Source organism: Gouania willdenowi, chromosome 4 (genome assembly GCF_900634775.1).
Source record: "Gouania willdenowi chromosome 4, fGouWil2.1, whole genome shotgun sequence".
Classification (NCBI taxonomy): Eukaryota; Metazoa; Chordata; class Actinopteri; order Blenniiformes; family Gobiesocidae; genus Gouania; species Gouania willdenowi.
The window spans coordinates 40,392,416-40,407,135 of NC_041047.1; positions in this window are offsets into that span (position 1 = coordinate 40,392,416).

The window sequence follows — 14,720 nt, forward strand, 5'->3', positions numbered from 1 at the left end:
TCTCTACGTGATGTAGTAAGTTCTTTCCCTTCAGCTGAGATGTTATGTCCAAGGAATGTTACTTTTTCCTGTGTAAATTGGAGTTTTTCCAATGAGGCCTTATTTCCTGTTTTTGCCAAATGTGTGAACAGCCTGATTGCCTCTGTTTCATTTTCCGCTTTGGTGGGACTTGCCAATAAAATGTCATCAACATAAACAATTATCTGTGTGGTCTCTGGCCACGTGTGGTGGCTGATGCATCTGTTAATCTCCGCTGAAAAAATCGTAGGGCTGTCACAGAACCCTTGTGGAAGGCGAGTGTAAGAGTATTTTTTGTTCTCAAATGTGAATCCAAACCATCCCTGAGCTGTACTATGAAGAGGAATGGAGAAAAATGCATTACTTAAATCAATTACAGTGAACCATTTTTGATGAGGTCGTAATTCATTTAACAATGTGTGTGGGTCTGGTACATTTGGAGCTCGTGATTTAACAGCCTGATTTACTGCTCTTAAATCATGTACCATCCTCCAGCCGCCCTGTGGCTTTTTCACAGGGAAGATGGGGGTGTTGCATTCAGCTGAGTCATATTCCTGTAACACGCCTGCAGTCAGTAAATCATTAATAACAGGCTTTATTCCTTCTTTTGCATCTGATTTGAGTGGATATTGTCTAATTCGAGGCCTGTGGGATGTGGCTGGATCTATGGTTACAGATGTTGCGGTTGTCATAAGTCCAACATCTGTTTTTGATGTAGCCCACAGACATGATGGCACTGAAGGGAAGTCATCTGATTTCAGAGTGCACACAGACAGTCATGCATCCAAATGCACAGCAGGGGGCGCCAAAGTACACCAGTTCAACATTTGTTTTTTCACAAAGCCACAAAAGGAGCCTCTGTATGTGAATACATTGTCTCTCTCTTTCCTCCAAAGGTCACTCTTGACAGGAAGTGCAGCCAACAGATCATTTGCATCTTTCCACTGTTTATGTGCAGGTTTTTGTAAACAGATATGTGGAAACCGTGGGGGGTTTATTGGTGTCAGCTCTGGAGGCAACGTCACTCTGATTATAATCCATCCATCTGGAGACCAACAAACGTCTGTCAATGTTATTTTCTGTGGTGACAATCGCAGAAACTTTTCCTCCCAGGCTTTAGCAGCTGCTCTGCCCTCAGGGGACAGGTCTGGTCTCCGTAGCCAGTCTGGTTGACCTGGCAGGGGTCCGTCAGGTCTGACATAAATCATTGTAACATGTAGTGGCCACTGTGTCTGTGCTTCTGTGGGAACGACAAATGTTTTAGCTATTTTAGCCCGCAGTTCTTCCATAGACCCAACCACTGACCGAGGGCCTGTTGACACTGGATCCAATGTATAGAATTTATTAGGAATGACTGGGCTTTGCAACACCATAAGTGATTCTTTAGTATCTGATAAAAATTTCTTTGGCACTATTCCATTAGCCGTTGGCACTAAACTGATCTGTAACTTACTGAGGAGGTCTCTTCCCATTAAATTGAAGGGACAATCAGTTGTCAAAATAAATGGGTGTGTGTAATATGAACCATCTTCATCTTGCACAATGACCTCCTCAGACCAACATGCATATTGAGGCTTTCCACCTACTCCCACTATGCCAATAACCTTTTTGGAAGTGACCACGCCCTCCACCTGATCACGGAGGACAGAGACATCAGCTCCTGTGTCACACAGAAAAGTGACTGGTGTTTGTTTTGGTCCCACCAACAATGTACGTTTTGGGTATTTGTCATGTGTTAATGTTACAGCTGCATAAATGGAGAAATCAACAAAATGATTTGGATTTAAAGGTGGGGGATGTTCATATTCTGCAGGTAAATCATTGTCATATTGATCAGCATCCTCATCTTGCCCTAAAAAGGCTATGTCACACTCTGAGGTTTCATTATCTGTTCCGGAGTCACTGATTACATTTCCCTCCGGCCAGTCCTGGCGTCACTGCCGAGGAGTTTGCCCGAGCGACGTATGGTCTGTTTTTTGCTTTCTTTTTGGGCAATCTCTTGCCATATGTCCTTCCTCATGACAAATGAAACATTGTCTTTTTTCTCGATCTATTTTTGCTTGTTTTTCCTCATCAGGCGTTCTGGTGCGATATGGCTTTTTTCCCTGTCTTTTAAACCCTGAGCGTTGGCTCACTAGGGCTGCAGCCATGGCCTCAGCCAATACATTAACATTAGCTGACTCAGTTTTTATTTTCTTTCTTTCAGTGACTTCATAAGCATGTTCGGCCCATTCCATTAGCTCTGGAACAGTGAGGGTGCGGTGTGTGACACAGTTTCTTTTTATGAAATCTGACACGTTTGGCAACAAACCACTGATTAACCACATTTTTAGCTGTATTTGGTATGGATTATCCGCCAGCGGAGAATGAGGAAGCCCACTATTAGTCCTAAAAACCGTTTCTAAACGGGCACGATATTCCATTGGCGTCTCGTCTGATTTCTGACGACACGCACTTATTTCTTCGTGGCTTGGGGGTTTAGTGTAAGTAGCTCTCACTCTTTGCATCAGTGCTTCAACCTGCTGTCGCAGCTCATTAGAGTTATGTGCTAGGGGCTGACGGTTAACTTGTCTCCCGGTAAAACCGCCCACCACTACTGGATATCGGTGTCTAAGTGTTAGTTTTAAAACCTTTTCCACCTCCAGTCCATTTAAATGCCATGTCTCAATCAACCCACGTACTTGTTCAGCATAAGCAGTCGGGTCTTTCTCGACATCACATACGCCCCTACAGGCATCTAATGCCTCTTGTTCCGTCCATGGCCGAAACAACAACAGCTGTGGGGGATGTGCACCCTGTAATGGATCCTGTGGGTTTAGGAGTTCTCCTGAACGAGGATTAGCCACCTCAATCATAGGCAAAATTGGATATAGATTTTTCTCTATTCCCGCCTGAGCTATGTGATATTGCTCATCCTCCTCACTGTTAACACTTTCTTTCATCTGTTTTGACTTTTGTTTAGCTGCCCTAGTCACAGGTCCCTTTGTTTCTTGTCCTACAACTGCACCCCCCTGCTGTGATCCCCCTGCAGCTCCAATCTGTTGCTGATCTGTCTCCTCAACTCTACGCGGTGCACACACGGTCTCATCACAAGGCTGTATTTTAGCTGCTGCTAACACTTTCTGTTTCCTTCTCTCTTCACCTTTCTCTATCTGTGTTTTCCTAATACTCATAGCATCTTTCCAGATACACACTACTCTTAAGTGGTCTGCTATTAACTCAGCCTGCTTAGGACGTAACTTTTTTAATGCCTTCACTCTTTTTCCCTCACACCAGATAGACACTTTCTCTATTCCAGCTTCATCTGACAATTTCCCTGCAAACCCACAATTTTTGTACCAATCTTTCAGATAGCAACAACTACCGGGATACTTTCTCTGCATGAATTTCACATCATTATTTTCCATCAATGTTTTACGCTGCGCGTTACCCATGTTCTCAGCACAGGATTTACAGACACTGTCACCACAAAGAAACACCACACAAAGAAACACCACACAACAACTCCCGTCTGCCCTCTGTCCCTTTACCACGCCGTGTGAGTATTACGTCACCCACCACGGTCTTCACTCCCCGTTGTACGTCACGGGTACTATGGTGAAAAGAAAACTGCTTCTCACCTCGTCAGTGCTCTCCCTGGTTCGTGGGACCCGTCACTCCCCGTCCGGGTCGGCGCCGGAGCAAACTATGACCTCCCCTGCAAAGGAGGGGGTGCCGGCAGTTTTACTAATGGTCCGGTTGCGCCCGCGCCGATCCAGAAGAAAAGATGTAAGGTCCCGGGTTTCGGCACCAGTGAATGTTAGGTCTAAATACGTTAAGACCGTTGCTCAATCACAACTCAAGGAGAAAAACACTATCTGACTTAAAAGGCGACCAGAGGCAGAGAGGTGCGAGCTGCAGCTCGGAGAAAAACCCAACAAAAGAGACACAAAAGTCCGATATAAGTTGGATTGCTCTGACGGTGATGCCTCAGAACTAGGTATTTATTATAGAAAACATAGACCACACCCAGAGGGGCTGTGCAACAACGCTCTGGGTGCAGGGTTAATACCATATATGGTAACACAAAAACTTTGGGGGAGAAACAGCTCATATGTCCATGCAGTGGGTCACATACCCCCACACTGGCCCAAACTAGTTTAAACCAGCTATGGTGGACAATGGATATGTTTTGCAAACACACACACACACACACACACACACACACACACAGTTAATCATGGATAATTTCATATTCTAACTATCGTTTAATCATTTAACTATAACTAATAAAGTAATAAAAACCCACACACACTATAACATATCTTACAATTCTGGGTTAAATTTTCTGATCCAAAATGCTACACAGAATCATTTATTAACATGTGTCACTTTTGTTTTTTTCTCCTGTAAGGGACAGTATGTGTGAGTGATATGTAATCTGTAATATGGCTTGTTATGGGGAAGCTCTGAGTTAGGACTCTGTTCTGAGAAGTCAAAGCAGTGACTCTTAAAACTAGTATTTTGATACAAAATAAGCTATTAATTATAATAGAAAACTCGATACATCTTAAATCTCGATATATCGCCCAGCCCTAATTCCTAAATTATAAAACAGCCTAAAAAAACATAAGTGGATATATTAAGCACGTGTTTATTTAATATACTTACAGTTTATATACAAGTCAACACGTTGCATATTTACTGTTAATTTCACATTGCTTGTCTTTAAGTGAGACATTAACAATTTATTTTCATTAGATATTTTTCTTATAATTTCTCATGCTCACTCATGTGGTTCTCTGATATTCACTAATGACTTATTAGACATTTATTACAGACTTTACATTCTTTAACACTTTTTTAAAGCAGTGTATATTTGTGGAGCTTGTGATTGGATGATTTCTCATGCTGACTTACGTGTTCCTTCCGCTGTTGTAGACGCTAAAATCTCAGTTACTAATCTAACAGAACATGTAACTGTGTCACATCCTGCTGCTCTTTAGGAAGATAAACTCTCTGTTCCAGTTTCCAAGGTATTTACACGAGTTCTTTATTTTTCTCACCATCGCTTTTCTGAGTTGTTTCCGGGTTTGTTGCCGCTGTCGGCACTAATCTCGCGAGAACTGCCACTCAGGCCATTTCAGGTGACAGTTCTCGCGAGGCTAGTGACGGCGTTCTGTTTAGTAAGGCATCTTTTAATTATTATTACATTAAAATACGGGATATTTACGGGAAAATATTAATACGGGGTAAAAGAGGGGTAAAATATGGGAGTTTCCCGGCCAAAACAGGATACTTGACAGGTATGGCATGACCGCCAGCTACTGGATTCTTTGTGGACCAGACATTAAGAAGACCATAACTTGCAAAAAATAAATAATAAAATAAATGCTCATAATAGGACTCATTCTCACCTCCATTGAATCAGGGTCCGACATGGACACTACACACTCACACCAGCCAAGAGCATCCCTGTTCAGCTCACTCACTGAACTTTTTGGAAGGTCTGTGTCGCATTACATTTGGCATAAAAGTAACGCCACATTTCAGAAAAAGAACATCATACAAACACTATAATATGGTGGTGGCAGTGTGATGGTCTGGGGCTGTTTTGCTGCTTCAGGACCTGTAAGACTTGTTGTGATAAATGGAAGAAAAACAAAATGAAGACTTTAGAGTGGCTAGTCGAAGTCCTGACCTCAATCCTATTGAGATGCTGTAGCATGACCTTAAAAAGCCGATTCATGCTTGAAAACCCTCCAATGTGGCTGAATTCCAACAATTCTGCAAAGATTAGTGTGCCAAAATTCCTCCACAGCGTTAGAAAAGACTCATTGCAAGTTATCACAAATGCTTGATTGCAGTAGTTGCTGCTAAGGGTGGCCCAACCAGTTATTAGGTTTAGGGGGCTAACACTTTTACACACAGGGCCATACATTTTTACACTTTTAAATTCTGGCTCTACAGTACACTATGCAAAACTGCATAATCCGTTTCCTGCTTTACCTCCGGACTTTCCCACAGTTCTTCCTCTTCCTTCTTTATGTGGAAATGATCCTGGAGCTGCAGTCCATGAACAGATTCTCCTTTACAGGAAACAAAAAAGGGTTTGATTGATTTTGTTATCATTGTGTATATTTTCGAGAGGTGGGACTTGATTAAAAAATGAATCTAATTAATGAGAAAATTTGTAATGAATTAATCTAAATTAATGGCCTAACAGTATTTGACATAAGAAACAACATTTTTTTTAGTGTAAATGGATTTTGGTATATGACTGAAACAATGAAAACAATAAATGAACTTAAACAAAATAGTGTTTGCATCACTGAGTGCTAATATAATGTAATGAATAAATAATATGATTGCATTGTTCAAAAAGCACAAACTTAAATTTAACTAAGCTTTATTCACACTTTTCTGGATTTTTTTATAAAACAAATGTGTGTTTGTGTTTTAAAAGGAAAAAACAGGACTTAGTCCAGAACATTCCAGAGAAGTAGAAACTGAACAGTGTAAAATAGTTAGAATATCTGTGGCATGAAATAAATAGAGCAACTGATGAAGCTGATGAATTTAGTTTGAAATATTCTTTCTACATCGCAGGTGATAAGTTGGGTCAGACAATGCTATCTGTAGCAGTGCTTCTAGCCCCGCCCACATCCTCTACCACAGAGAGTGGTCGACTGTCTACTATCATTTACCCACTGACTTTGTTCATTTGTCACTTATGGATTTATTCATTTTGGCTCTGAACCCTGTCTGAGTGTCCAGTGTGGTTTGGAGACACTGTCTGCTCCCACTAAGACTGTTGTCCGTGCTAGCTGCTACATGTTGGCATTAAGCTGCTAGCTGCTACGTGTTAGCACGTGTTAGAGGTAGAAGCTGAGGCTAGAAGAGCTCTGGTGATAGTGCCGTGTCTCCCCAGGTGATGATGTGGATGGTAAAAAGGAGGTGTAGTGTGGAAAAAAGTCTTCATTGAAGCTGACAAAATAATACAAAGTTTATTAAAACAAGCAGAATCAAAAACCAGGGCAGAGACGGAACACTGGAGGAACAAAGGAGGTCAAATCATGTTCTGAGGCAAAAACAGGAGAACTGGAGATATCAGTTCAATGAGAGCAAACAGGGTCAGATCATGCTCTGAAGAAATCCAGCTTGGCCATCATATATATGGACTGACGAGAAATCTGAAACCCAACAGGTGGAGTCTAAGGCTTTAGCCTTAAGACAAAGAAAGGAAGTCACAAATGTCTATTACGGTGGTAGAAGTCCCATACATCAACAAACAAAGGCCAAAGTTAGACTGTTTATGTATACAGCTGTAAATGGAGGAAGATCAGCCTGGGAACAGGCAACTTTCAAGGTTCACAAGTCAATAAACATCCCAACAGCAGAACAGCACAACAATAAGCAAATTCCACGATTGACAGGCAATAAACATCCCAACAGCAGAGCTACAGAAATAACTGGCTAGGATTGCAAACCCTATATGTTTAAGGCCACCTGTTGAAGGCCCATACTCAGTTTTTAAGTGAAAAGGTATATAGAATAAATTAATATCATATTAAGCAGTCAATACACCTCAATAGACAAACTGTTTCTTGCACAATTTGCGCACAACGGGGCTTTTGTTTTCCATCCGGTGTTTTTATTTAAACTGATATTAATGCTCACAAAACACAGCAATAAACTCTCCTCTGGTTCTCCCATTTCTTGTGTTGTTTTCTGTGCATCCAGAGCTGCCCGTCTCCTGGTTCCTAAATCTAAACAACCACGGCAGGCCTCACACAATAATAAACAAATCAGAAGATACGTAAGGCGGGTCTTGACGAGTCGTGTCTAGACACCTCACACAACACACCAACTTGTTGACATGCTTTCAGAAAGAAAGATCTAGAGGACAGACTCCATCTGAGATAGTATGTAGCTACCCAATTTTGTTCACTGTTTATATTGCTCTGTGTGTGTTATAGTGTTAGTTTACTCATGTAAAAAAACTAACACTGCATGTGTTTTCTTCTCTAAATAACTCTCTGTGTAGCAGAGCTGCTGCAGCTAACAGGGCTGATTATACATTCTTAAAGAGACAGTGTCCTGAAGGTGATTTACTTTAAAAACGACTTTCTGCAACTCAGAGCTGCCCTGAAAAAAGCAACACCACATAATTTAATCACATTTCAGCCTTAATGAAGGAAAAAGTCAAAAGTTACACAAAATGTTGTTATTGTGCTGCTAGTGATTAATAAAAGGGTCTTTGTGGCTCCACTGACTTTGACCCATTATTGTTTTTCACGTAAAACTATTTAATATAGTATATATATATATATACTTTAAAATAGTCTTGAAATGATTTGAATGAAAAAAATTGTGATGTGATCGTGGGTTTACAAAGAATAAATCGTGATAAGATTTTTTTTCCCCCATATCGCCCACTCCTACGGGTGTGTTTTATTTGTTTCCAAAGGTGCATATTTTAGGTTTATTACCAAATACCAGTAATGCTATTGTACAACTGTATTAGATACAGAGCAGCCATTTTGAGGTATAGGGCTACAGCTGTGCACGTGTTTAGTGAATTATATATTAAACTTAGTGATTTGACTAAAAGCATATTTCATAGTTATTGTTAAAAAGATAAATATATAAATAGTGATTCATTTCATAGTGAAAATAAGTAAAAAGGGTAAAAGGTATAAATATATTAAAATACATTGGGTTACAAACAATGTACATTTTGTATTGTATTTTTGTAATTTTTGAGAAACTGTAATTGTGTAAGTATAATGTGTGACTAGTATAGCTTTACTAAGCTATGGCCACATGGACTTTGGGACTCTTTAAGGCCATTTAGAATAGAATAGGTATCTGGATTACTGCTGTGGTTGATTGTGAAAATATGTTAGAGGAAGAACAATCCTTGGTGTGAAGTAAATGCAGCTGAACACGTGCTGTCTCCATTCTTTATCACAGGCTGAGTTACAGCTGAGTACTTCATACACACACACGTATGCCCTCTGAACCCCAGAGGAGCAACAATCTTATGATTATTTTTGTATGTAATAGTGTATTTCCATGGACATTGAGTCTGCTGCTAAGACATTCATTCAATCAAAAATCACGTGATTACCTTTTTAATGACCTCCTTTCTGTTGCAGACAAGGAGAGCTGAGGTAAAGGTAGCACTGCCTTGGGCCACAGTGTTTTAAGTGGGAGCCCCCTGCCTCTGTCATCAAGGCATCAACATCTGTGACAAACACCTACAACATGAGACATGTCCCCAGATAAATGATGGAGAGTTGGTTGAAATGAAATATTGACAAATAAATGTATTTTGTCAATTTTTTTAATTAGTTTTCATTTCTAATTTCTGGTTGATTAAAACTCGCATGAGGAGGCCACAGTGCAGGGAGAGCCGCTAGCATGGAGGTGAGGACATCTGTCTTAAGGTAGAAATCAACGTTAAAACAGGCCAAAGCCATGTTAAAAAAGGGCACATCGTCTTTCGCTGGAACACATCATGTCACTAAAGTCTTATTCTTGTCATTTTCTGAAACTTGGCAGCCCTGGTGCATCAGCATTATGACACCTCTGACTTTTATAACAAACCACTTTATTTTAATTGTTTTATTTGTTTCAAATATTTAAAGGTTCTTGAAATTCCAATTACAATGGTAAAAAATACTAATGAGAAATACAAGTTGATTGCGTTTGAAAGGGTGTACTTGTATTAATATTGTAGCGACCCGGCAGGACTTTGGGGGGGATTGATGGGAAGTTGTGGGGGAAGGAGTTGCCCTAGTTAGTCGGATAGGCCAGTTTTGTTGGGAGCGGAAGAGGAACTAAAAAGAAGGGGGGAAGAGAAAAAGAGTGACTCCTCGTCCAGTGGCTAGTTGAGTTAGCTATCCGCTTTTGTTATTTTCCGGCACTCCTCCAACCCAGTATTAGCCTGTTTTTGAGGGTAATAAAACCCGGTTCATCCGGTTAAACGGCAGCCACTCAGTGTCCTCGTCATTTGGCTAGTTAGCCCCGTAGTGTCGGGCCGCAAACGCTACAATATGATATGTTATCATTACATTAGTGGTTAATTTGGTCTAACAAAAAATAATTTGTGGAACAATATGTCGTCCAGCAAAATCTGTTATCGGCCCAGGCCTAGCTCTTTCACTTATCGGCCTGTCCATCTTGTGCACTTCCTTCAAATTTGTAAAATAATAGCTTAATAAAAAATAATCATGAACATGGTTAGTGAATAGTGGACCTCGTAAATTTACCTTTTCAAAGTGAGAACTCATACTGTCCTTTTCACACACAAATCTGGCTTTACTTTATCAATAACATTACATTTTATTTATAAGCATTTTTCAAAACTACTTTATAGTTAACAACATAAAACCCTCAGCCTGACATTTGAAAAATCCTCAAAATATTAACCGTCACAAAAAATAATTTATATTGATTTATTGTGACCAAGTACTGTACCTATGATGAAAACTACAGGCCTCTCATCTTTTTTATGTGGGAGAACTTGCACAATTGGTGGCCGATTAAAATAGTTTTTTGCCACACTGTACTTCAGTGAATTAATAGTTGGAAATGGTTCATCCATTATATTTTTAATACCGGTAGGGAAATAAAACATGAAATATGATTATTCACGTGTTAATGCATACAATTTTATTACGTAGTAGTTTCTGTGACAAGCACAAAGATAACATTTTTTGCCACTAATCAAGAGCCCTGAGTGAATGTCACCTTACAGCAAGGTATGAATGGTCCACCTCCTTTCCTTCTGTAAAATCAGTCCACAACAAAGCTTTTTTTGAAATCCTCAAAAATGCTGTTTTTTCACAAAAAATTGACCGACTGGAATTTTGTTATTACCCTGGAATCCCCCCATTAGTATCAATGTTTTGGTGTGAGAATGGTTGGTGGGTATTGCATTAAAAGACCTACACCACTCTACACACACAGACAGACGGACGACGAACTGATGACAATACTCTTCAGCCGAGGCTGAGGGTAACAACTACAAAAAAAACAAACTACTAGAAAGCAGAGGTGGTCAGTTGCTTTAATATTGCTTCTCCCATCTGTTTTACAAAAGTGCTTGAATATGTGCATCATTCCCGCCCTCTGGAGACCTGGGTAGTCGGTGTTTTTTCGTCAACCAGGTGTAGCCTGCTGTGTGGAAGTGAAGGGACTGCCCTTTCTTCCATACTGCTGCTAAGCTGCTCCTATCAGTTTTTAAAAGTGCTCATATCAGCCGTAACTGACATCTGGACACCTCCTCGAGTCTGAATATGTGTAATATAAATATGAACACTATTAAAATACCAACAATCTCTGGAAAAACAAACGCTGTTAGGTTGGAAATATCAACAGAGTAAACAAGCTTGTTTACGTTTTTTATCCCTCTCAACCTATGACCCCCCCAGATCGCAGTTCCAGAGTGTGAAAAGGCTTATTGGCCGGCAGCGTGGACAAGACATCTAGCCTTTTAATATAATAGTGCCAGTTGGAAGTATGTATTTATGTGGGAGCTTAAGTAGAGTTATCAATTATGGCCAAATGAGTATGTGTTTGAAGGTTGGATGTACAAAAAGGTGTACATACTCTAGTGTTACAAAGGGGTATACTGTATGTGCGGGTGCAAACTAAAATAGCGTGTGCATTTTCCCTGGTTTCATTCTATGGGACATGCACATGATAAATGGATAAAGTTGGCATCAATGCTGTGGGTTTAGGTGAAATCTGATGAGAAAAAAAAAAACACATTTGTACAAATAAAACTATTTAGCATTTAACATTTCTTAGTGCAGGGGTGATTATCATCCAAGGTTAGTAATTAATATACAAACATATGTAACTTAGCGAGCAGACTGAGAATAACTTCATCTCTCAATCATGTGTGTGGCTCACACTTCCAGAGGAAGCATGGTGTGTGTGTGTGTGTGACTCACTACTCCTGCGGCTCGCACATGCACGCGCTTCAGCCGCACACATGCACACACTCAGTGAGTCACATCAGGTTGAATCTCACGCCCCAATGTGTGAGACTTGAGAGCTTTGCTAATATATCAGTGTGAGTGTAGCTGCTCAGATGGCCTTCCCCCCTCTCCGGTCTATCCCTCCTTCTGGTGTAACCTGCGTTGAATTCGCTGTGATTTCAAAATAAAATTAAAATGAACGTTTTGAAACGTAATCACCACAAAAGAATCAGTCAAAAAGTATGTTTCCTCAAAAGAGAAGTCCACAGGAGCTCAAAACTTGTGAAAGAGCCTTAAACTCTCTCTCACTCGTGTGTCTGCTTGGCTATGTACGGACACGTCTGGTGCGTGACTCTAGCTCACCACTGTGATTGGCTCTGGCATGCACCGGAGTGGAGCTGTGCAGTGATTGGTTCTGGGCGCACACGTGACTCTAGTGACTGTGCTTCGGTGGACAATAAGGCTGTGTCCGAATATTCCCTCCCATCCCCTTTACTATCCACTGTTCCTTCACCTTCACCTTCACAAGGGTATAAATAGCGGCCGTGATAAAAAGGAAAAGAGGCTCAATGCTCCCTTTTTTACTTCCTTTAGCCTAGAAAACACTGATGCATCCTTTACCAAAGGAGGCGAGATAATGCTGACCCACAATTTCTTTTGGCGATAACATTAAAAGGGGCACGCACACCTGATCGCTGACAAGTAAAGGCTGGGATACACTGTGCGATTTTTTTTCAATCGTTGCACTCAGCTCCAGCTCAAACTGTGCAACTCAGATGCAGAGTCGGATGTGAGCAGCTCACGATTCATGTTCTCACACTGTACTGTCCAAAGCTGAAGCTTCGCCATTAAAACAGATGAAGAAGAAAAACCCGGAAGTGGAGAGACACTTGCAAATCTCAGCAAAAAGAGCTTTAAAAAAGAAAAGACGGCAATGTGATGGACCAGGAGCTGGATGGACAGTACAGTCCGTCAATTTTACAGCGGTCCTACGGTGTTCGCGCATGCGCAGTGTGAGCGTTTACGGTAAGCCGGTCCGTGGCACTGCTTCAACTGTGCGATACCCTCACAAGGAGCTCACGAGGAGCGACTGGATTTCAAACATGTTTGAAATCCTTACGACCTACCATTGCTGATCGGGAGCTGGTCGTGAGGTGTTAATCGCTTCTCGTGACCCCATGTGTACTACACGATGCACGACACACGATCTAGCAGAGACTCGCACGATCCCACAAAATAGTCGCACGAGTCAAAAATCGGCTCAAAATGGGCCAAAAATCGCACAGTGTATGCCTGCCTTAAGGGAGATCATGTAAGTCATGCAGTAATGTGCTTTGAACAACTTTAAATAATGAATCTAAAACCCATCTCGTATTATATGTAAGACATTATCAGATTATAACTGACATAAAACACACACTGTTCAAGAAAAAGGGATCAGATACGCCACAATTATGCAATAAAATAAATTAATTTATTTAATTGCAATAACAAAATCAGAATCAGAATTTCTTTATTGATCCCAGGGGGAAATTGCTTTTGTTACAGCCACAGAACACATCACAAATAAAGAATAAAAACATTAACAAAGACAAAGAAGAATAAACAATAAATAAGTGTATAATTAAGTGAAGACTGTTAAAAATAGGGGTCAGAAACACACACATTACAGTAGTAGAAAAAAGTAGGATAGATAATAATAGTAATAATAATAATAATAATAAACAAATATATACCAATATGAATCACATATTTACAAAATAATACAAATATACAAATGTGATTTAGATATATACAACAATCATGGAATGATTTCCTGTGGCATTTCTGTGGAGCACCGTGGTTGGATCAGCCTGGTGCTGAAGGTGCTTCTGTAATTGACCAGCACATCATGGAGTGGGTGGGACACATTGACCAGGATGGATTTCACCTTGGACAGGCTCCTCCTCTCTGTGGCACTCGACACCACTGACTCATAAAACATCCTCAGCATTTTCCTTCAGATGTTGAAGAACCTCAGCCGTCTCAGAAAATAGAGGCAGCTTTGGTCCTTCCTGTAGAGGGAGTCAGTGTTCCTCCCCCAGTCCAGTTTATTGTCAATCACCACTCCCAGGTATTTGTACTCCTCCACAATGTCCACGCTGACCCCCTGGATTAAGACAGGGCTGACTGGCCTTTTGGTTCTCCTCAGGTCCACAATCAGCTCCTTGGTCTTTGTCACATTGAGCTGTAGATGGTTCCGCTCACTCCATGTGACAAAGCTGTCCACAGCAGCCCTGTACTCCAACTCATCCCCCTCCCTGATACATCAAACCGCTGCAGAGTCATCGGAGAACTTCTGGAGATGACAGGTGTCAGTGCAGTAGCTGAAGTCCGTGGTGTAGGTGGTGAAGAGGAAGGGAGAGAGTACAGTCCCTTGAGGGACCCCGGTGTTGCTGACTACTTTGTCAGACACACAGTGTCTCAGGCGAACATACTGTGGTCTGCCAGTTAAGTAGTCCACAATCCAGGTCACAATGGAGGAGTCAACCTGCATCTCTGTCAGTTCTTACCCAGTAGAGCCGGACGGGTGGTGTTAAAAGCACTGGAAAAGTCAAAGAACATGACTCTCACAGTGCTCGCCGGCTTGTCCAGGTGAGAGTAGACACAGTTGAGCAGGAAGGTGATGGCATCCTCAACTCCAACCTTGGGCTGGTAGGCAAACTGTAGTGGGTCCAGGTGTGGTCTTAT